Genomic DNA, 8,075 nt, shown 5'->3' with positions numbered 1-8,075 from the left:
CTCCCTATCTTAAAACTGATAGGGTTTGAGACCTTAGATGGGGCAAAGGATGATGTTAGGGCTATAGCTAATCTGACAGTGAGGCTAGGGTCTTTAGGAGGCTAGGGAAGGAACCAACAACTGAGGAGCTAGTCATTAGAGAATGTTCTATCATTAGAGAGTATCCAAACTCTCAAACCACTACTCAAGAGGGTTGATATTAGTGGCCCTTTGCCTATCATGTCGACTATATTTCACCCCGCCCCCCCGCCCCCCTACTTAGGAGACTTCAATCAGGAGATCTGCGATAGGATTCATATCAAGACTTGTGCTCTCTATGAGGAGGAGCTATCAGATGAGCATATCTTCATTCCTCCAGGTTGGATGGATCCCAGAGGGTCAGTGCTAGAGTTTAGACTTGACCAAGCTAAGGCTGTTCACCAGTTCCTACTACCGACCAATATGGTGCTTTTGGGAAGTGTGCCTAACACCAGACACTACCAAACACTATAGAGTTATCTTATTCAAGGAGATCTTTTAGGGTCTAAGTTGTTCCGTAGACTTAAGGACTATCGGGTGCTCTTCCATAGGCTCCAGGATGAGGTGGAGGTTTATAAGAAGTCTTGTGAGGTAGCCAAGCTACTAGTGGCTATCAGGGGATTTGAACTCATTGTGCTCTAGAGGGGACAGTCGAGGTGGGAGCATAGTAGATTACTTGAGATGTGGAGATCATAGCCCTGACCGATGCTTCTCGACAGAAGGCAACTTATATTGCTGAAGCTCAAGCAGACATAAGGACTCTCCAGGAAGACTCCTCCCATGTCCGACATGACCTTGGCCTTTCTGATGCCCCTGGTTTCACACAATGCTATAGTCCAAGGTAAATCCAGAGATGTCAAACATGTTATGCACTCACACAGTATAATAACACGTTTCACCATCATAGTAATATCTCTCTAGTAGAATTAATAAAAGACAATGCAAGTACAAACAGAAATAAAAGAGATGAAAATAGAAAATAGAACATAAGAAATAAATAATCAACCTCAGAGATAATAAAGTCTCAACAGATATAGAAGATAATACGTCCACAACCTGATACAAATGGTCAAAATCTCAACTATAAGAATCAACTGAAAAATATATAGGTCCTCAGCTCTCAAAACGAAATGAAGTCTAATAATCACCAAAAGTCAATCTAAACAACTGTGGAGCAGAAACTACTATAAGTGATGGCAACTATGCTGAAAGTCCGTCAACCTGCCGCTCTCCAAAACTCTGATCTGCTACCTGAAAAGAAGGGAAATCAACAGTGTCAGAGTGCTAGCAAGATCATCTCTATCCGCCCCCAGGGGAAGAGCTACTAAATATGATAGAGGCTCTACCTATAAGTGCATAGTCTACCTAAATTATTTTGCCCTGTGCTACATGGGATTTATATTTAGAAATCCACAACACGAGACTGGTACGTCGAGCAAAATAATTCAAATAAGGAAACCCTCATGTATATACCATGTGCCTCAAGTTATGAGTTTCTAAATATAAATTCCAACTAGGAATAAAATAGTAAATAAGAACAACACCAGAAAGAAATATAATCAATCATCTCCATAAATGTCATTCAACTCCCCCTACCATCCTTAGTGGGTAAAGCAGATACCAATACACTATCCCGTGTATCAACAATGTGAAATACCTCCACAATAACTCATATCAACTAGAATACAAATATCACTTGCGACTCAGGTTATCATCAAATCAATTAAATCAACCTTCTCTGAAATTCTTCAACTCATCGCACCCCGTGCGGATCGACAAGTAGGTATATCAACCTCTGCGCATAACCATGTGGACATAAAACATAGGTCCATCGACCTCTGTGCACACTCATGCAGGTACAAAAGTGTATACGGGAGTGAAGTCCATCGCGGCCTCATTACGGTATACTGACTAACGCACACAGAGTGTAGTCCATTCACGGTCTCATTGCGGGCACCAACTAACCCCACTCAACGTTTGTAACAATAACTAACTGTAATAATCATCCCTCGTAGACTACTCCTAACTAGGGATTTGTACGTACTCATCCTCACATGTGTACTCCTCAAAATATGCGTAAATATCAACATACGACTTGTACTACACGCTCGCAAAATGAACCCATGTGTAAAGGAAACAAAACTCACAAACCGAGTCTGATCTGTCGACAGATAAAGAGCTGTTGTCGACTAATCGGTTGCATTCTCAAAATAGAAACACGCTCGAGCCCGTCGTCGACTGACACTCATGATCAGTCGACCGATCAGACCGAAATTTCACAGGTTTAGGTTTTTACTTATTTTTCTTCAAAGCTCGGGTTTTTATTAATATATTTGATTTAGAACTCATGAATGCTTGACAAAAGATTTATTTAAGCAAGATAAGATCATATATATTCAACAATCTAGGGTTTACCATTTGAATAATTCAATTCTCTTATTTAACTTTTTAAACTAAGTTATTTAGACCAAATTAAAATATAATTAACATATTAAAACAACCCTAATGATCATGATCATCAAAACTAATAAAACAAAGGTTAATCTTACAGATCCTTTTCATTGATTTAAGATTAAATATCATAAACTAAGTTCCTAAAATATCATATTAAGATTTAACATTAGATTAACCAAGTTAACTCATAAAAACATGATCTTTAACTAACGAAAAGATTTGGAGGAAGATGATCTTGCCTCAAACATCGTGTTGAACTCCTAAACATATGCGTGCAAGACCCTCCTTCACCGAGATCGCAAATCTCGCCTTCCTCTCGATAAACACCTCAGGAACTCTCCCAAAACTCACAAATTAGGGTTAGGGTTTGAGAGAAAGGTGGCTCCTGATAATTCATGTGAAAAGATCCAGGAAAGATGTTTAAAACGAATATATATACTTATGTATAGAACTGGGCTTGAATCGAAACCAAAATTGACCTGAACATGAGACCTGCACGAGCTCTGGAAGCTCGTCGGTCGACTAATGTTATGGCATCAGTCGGCCGGCCAATGGTCATCGGTCGACTAATGCCATAGCATCGGTCGACCTTCCAGAGGTCGTTTCCAGTCGACTGCAACTGTGCATGTATGTGCATGTTTACGTCGTTTGCTCACAAAAATACACTGAATCAATCTCAAATCGACTTCTAGCATACTCAACCATTAATAAATGATATTTATCATGATATAAATTATTTATTATTATTTATCATAATATATTCAAATTTACGGGGTTTTACAGCCTTTCTGAGGAGAAGGTTAAATATCTCTAGTCTAAGGTACGAGTTGAGAAGAGGGAGAGCGATGATGCTTTTGAGCGAGCTCGAGTGGCTCCTCTTGATGCCGAGGATCTAAAGGCCAAGTTGCAAAATGAGAAGGCTCAGCGAGAATTGCTTCGGTAGGAGACAGCTCAGATTGTTCGGGAGATCGAACAGTAGCATGTTTCCTTGCTTGCTCAAGTTCGGACACTGCAGGACGGAGTGTCATGTTTAGAGTCAGAGGCCCATTGCGTTGAGCTTATCGAGGAGTACCGTAATGGTACTCTGGTAAAAGTGGAAGTTACTATTGCTTGTAAGGCCGAATTTGACTATCTAATGTGGCAACTTCCTTTTGAGCTGCAAATCCCTTCCGACCGCTTCGGGTATCCTTCCCAAGTTGATAAAAGCCTTGATGCTTTAACAGACATCTAAATAGTGTGAGGAGGATTCAATTTAGCAAACTAGGATTGAATCGAACTAGGATGGGGAAGAATATGCTTCTGGAGGATCGTGTGAGGACTCTAGCCCCCCTTTGTTTCCTCCTTTGGGTGCTGCTTCTTAGGGGAGTTTGGTGTACTCTGCTGTTAAAGTGTTTTTTTTGAGTCGTATAGAGAGTTGTGTAATAATATTTTTGATAAATATGTAAAGGACTTAATTTGTTGACTTAAGCTTTGCACATATTATCATGCTTTGCGTTTCTAATTTGGTTGAGTCACTGATGATCGAAAAGGGGGTTTTTGCCTAGTGCCTTGGTTTTCTTTGCGCGTTGATTTTACTCTAAAAAGATACCAAGGTCTTTGGTTTTTTGGACGAGTGGATGATGACCCAGTCACAAGGGCTTCCTTCATACCTTGGTTTTACTCTAAAAAAAACACAATTGTCTTTGGTATCTTAAGATCGAGTCGTAAGAGCTTCCTCCGTGCCTTGGTTTTAGTATAAAAAGATACCAAGGTCTTTGGTGCCATGGATGAGTTGGTGAAGACCGAGTCACAAGGATCTCCTTCGTTGTTGGTTTTACTCTGAAAAGATACCAAGGTCTTTGGTGCTTTGGATGAGTCGATGAAGATCGAGTCACAAGGGTCTCCTTTGTTCCTTAGTTTTACTTAGAAAAGATATCAAGATCTATGTTCAATCTGCACACAAATTCAGCAAAAGGTGAAATCTTTTTCATTGATAAGGAGCCTTACAGTTACATCTATTGGAAGTATTTCTTTAGGTGTTCCATGTTTTAGGGATGCTTCAGGACTTTCGTGTTTTAGTTCTATAGCCAGTAGGTTCCCGAGTAGACTTCTTTTACAATATTATAAGGCCCTTCTTAGTTTGCGATGAGCTTCCCATGGTTGACTTCTTTGCTGAAGGCTATTTTTCGGTAGTCTAGATCTCCCAGGTTAAACCTCCTGGGTTGGACCTGACTATTATAGTGGCAGCCATTGTGTTGCTATTTGATGATCATTGATCGGAGTGCTTGTTCTCTCGCTTTGTTTTAAGGTCATGTATGCTTCTGAATTCTATCTTAATTATCTCCTTGTCGAAATGTTACAGGCACACAGTCGGCATACCAACTTTGACCGGGATGACTGCTTCTACTCCATATGCTAGTTGGAAAGGGGTTCCCTTGTGGAATTCTTGTGGGTTATTCTATATGTCCACAGGATGCCTGAAGTTTATCAACTCATGCACCTTTTGCTTCACCCACTCTTTTCTTTAACACCTGTAGTATGCACTTATTTACAGCTTCCGCTAAGTCATTGCATTTGGAATGTGGTACTGATGCGAACTTGAGGTGAATTTTCCACTTGTCTCAAATGTCACAGAATCCTTTGCTATTGAACTGAGTGCTACTATCGATGATGATGGCTATTAACACACTAAATTGATTAATGATCTACTTCCAGATGAAGTTGTGGATGTCTTTTTTGCTAATTCTTGCTAAGGGCTTAGTTTCTATCCATTTGGTCAAGTAATCGATGAACACCATAAGGAATCTCCTCTATCCGAATGCTATCAAAATGGCTTAAATAGGTACAATCCCCATTAATCAAACAGAATTATATTGACCAGAGGTGTGAGCTCGGCTACTTATGCTCGCAGGATATTTGAGAAGAGGTAGCATGCTTTGCACTGAGTTGGGAGCTTCTTTAAGTCAGCCAAGATGGTCAGCCAATAGTATTCTTACCTAATGACTTTCTGGGCTAGGGTTCTAGCCACAATGTGGTTCCTGCATATGCATTCATGGCTTTCCTTAAGGACGTAGTCTAACTCCTTAGGTTGGAGGCGTTGAAGGTTGGGTCCTACGTTGCTACTCGTATAAGAAAATCGATGGAGTTAGTCACTCATGATGATGTACTTCAATGTATTTCTCTATAGGCTTCTGTCTTCTACTCGATCTTCTGATAGGAACCTTTTTGTCAGGTACTGGATGAGTGGCTTCTTCCAGCAGGTTTTTGCTTGTTGGTCCAGTTGCATGCTCGATTTCAGTGTTGCTTCGGCAATGCTGGGCTACTTGAGGGTATCTTTATATATTAGTCCCCCTCCTGCCCCCAAGCTCGAGGAGCCCGGCTTGGATAGAGCATCTGCGTTAGTGTTGCAGTCTCTTGGGATCTGCTCGATCTTGAGCTCTTTAAACTTTGTGGCAGTTCTTTGACTTTTTCCATGTATTTCACCTCCTGGGTCTTTGTCTTTATAGTCTTCTCGCACTTGGTAGACAAAAAGTTGTGAGTTGGCAACGATGAAGATGGAATCAGCATTGATCGCTACGGCAGCTCTGAGCCGGCCAGGATGGCCTCATATTTGGCTTCATTATTGCAGGCTAGGAAGTCAAATGTGATGTCATACTCGAAGATTTACTTCTTCGACTGTGTAGCATTACTCCAGCTCCCACTTCCATGATCCCCTAAGGCGCCATCTACTTTTACCGCCCACCATTTAGATAATTCTGGTTTATCATAATTAGGTGTATGATTCTTCTTGGATGTCACCTTTTTTCTTGCCTTTAGAGTCAGGGCTAGTGTTGAGACCGGAGGTAGCGTTAGCAAGCTATCTTCTAGAGTGAACGACTCGAGCAAGAAGTTGGTGAGAACCTAGGCCTTGATGATTGTCTTGGATTCAAATTGTATATCATTTTTTCACTGAGCTCGACAGGCTAGCTTGTCATTCTCCAAACATGATCAGATTCTTGAGCACTTTCTTCAAGGCCAGATTGGTTCAAACACTTACTGTGTGTGCTTGAAAGTAAGGTCAGAGTCTCCTAGCTATGGTGACTAGAGCTAATGCAGCCTTCTTGAAGAGAATGTAGTTTAGTCTAGTTGCTTTGAGGATGCGGCTGACGTAGTAGACCAATTTTTGCACGTTATCCTCTTCTCGAACTATGACCAAGCTGACTACTTTTGCTGAGACGACAAGGTAGAGAAAAGTTGCTCCCCTTTTATAGGGCTACTTAATAGGGCTTCATGATGAGGTATCTCTTAAGGTTGGTGAAAGCATTGCTGCATTCTTTCATCTACTGGATGTCATCTCTAGGCCCTTTATCTCCTCTTAAGACTTTAAAAAATGGTAGACTCCTTTCGACTGACTTGGAGAGGAACCGACTATAGGTTGCTAACCTCCTGTTGAGTTTCTGGATGTCCCTCACTATACGAGGCTCTGCCATTCCTTCTATATGGCTATCTTTTCTGGGTGATCTCGACTCCTCGCTAAGTGATCATGAATCCAATGAATTTGCCTGACTAGAACCCCAAGGCGCATTTTGTCGGATTGAGCTTCATCATGTATTGGCGGAGTATCGAAAAGGATACTTCTAGATCTACAATATAAGAGTTAGCTTATTTAGATTTTACCAGTATATCATCTGCATAGGCTTCCACATTGCAACCAGACTGTTCCTTAAAGATTTTATTGATCAACCTTTGACAGATGTCTTGCATTTTTGAGTCCGAAAGGCATTACTTTGTAACAATAAGTGCCACGATCCATGACAAAGAAGGTCTTCTCTTTGTTGTGCTCTTCCATCTTTATTTGGTTTTAGTCTAAGAAGGTGTTCATGAAGCTGAGCATCTCGTGGCCTACACTGCCATTGACGAATTAGTCAACTTGAGGGAGAAGGAAATTGTCTTTCGGGCAAGCTTTGTTGAGGTCGGTAAAATCGACACGCATTCTCCATTTGCCGCTAGCTTTCTTGATCAATACCATATTTGATAACCATTCTGAGTATTGGACCTCTCAAATATACCAGGCCTTTAATAGCCAGTTGGCTTCTTCCGCTGCGGCCCGCTGCCTCTCGGGTCCCAAGTGCATTTTCTTTTGTTGGCCCGGTTTGCACTACCGATCAATGCGTACCTCATGAGCTATCAACTCTGGGTCTATCTCAGGAATATCCTCAGGTCCCCAAGTCAAGGCGTTCGCATTTGTGTCAAGGAATTCAATGAGTGATCCACGCAATGGCTAAGGCAATTCTGATCTGGTCTAGAATTTTTGCTTCATCCATGCCAATCGGAATTTCGTCTAGCTTATCGACTGGAGTCATTTGTTCCTTCTCTTTGTCCTTCTATAGGGATGCCTCAGACTTTTTGATTAGTAGTATTCCTATGACTTCTTTGCCCTTCATGGATAGCACATAGCATAACCGGGCTTTTCGTTGGTTACTTCACACTCTGCCGACCCCCTCGGGAGTTAGGAACTTCACCATCTGATGGTATATGGAGGATTCCACCTGGAAGTCGTTAAGGGATGTCCTTCCCAAGATGACATTATAGGTTGACTTCATATCCATGATAATGAACTGGACTTGGATGGCGAACTAGCGAGG

Source organism: Asparagus officinalis, chromosome 7, assembly GCF_001876935.1.
Source record: "Asparagus officinalis chromosome 7, Aspof.V1, whole genome shotgun sequence".
Classification (NCBI taxonomy): Eukaryota; Viridiplantae; Streptophyta; class Magnoliopsida; order Asparagales; family Asparagaceae; genus Asparagus; species Asparagus officinalis.
The sequence above is the reverse complement of the archived record's forward strand: the minus strand, read 5'-3'. Positions refer to the sequence as shown.